Below are 258 nucleotides of genomic sequence, written 5' to 3'. Positions count from 1 at the left end.
CGGCGCCCGCTGCAGCTCCTGGGGAAGGACTGCCTTGAAACGCCGACAGGAACCGCGTGGGCCGCGCCTCGGCTCCGCGCACAAGGCAGTGCTGCCCTAGCTCGGGGGCTGGGTTATTATTTGGGGGGGTTGCTTCAAAGCTTTCAGCAGAGCGAGTCCGTCCAGCTCGGGCTCTCGGGCTGGCCGGAGTGGGAAGGAGTCGTCGCGGCCGGGCTCTGGTTGCAGCCGCCATCCCCCCGCCGTGTTTTCCTTGTCTTC

The sequence above is a fragment of the Crocodylus porosus genome, unplaced genomic scaffold (genome assembly GCF_001723895.1).
Source record: "Crocodylus porosus isolate Cpor-Errol unplaced genomic scaffold, CroPor_comp1, whole genome shotgun sequence".
NCBI classification, from domain to species: Eukaryota; Metazoa; Chordata; order Crocodylia; family Crocodylidae; genus Crocodylus; species Crocodylus porosus.
The sequence above is the reverse complement of the archived record's forward strand: the minus strand, read 5'-3'. Positions refer to the sequence as shown.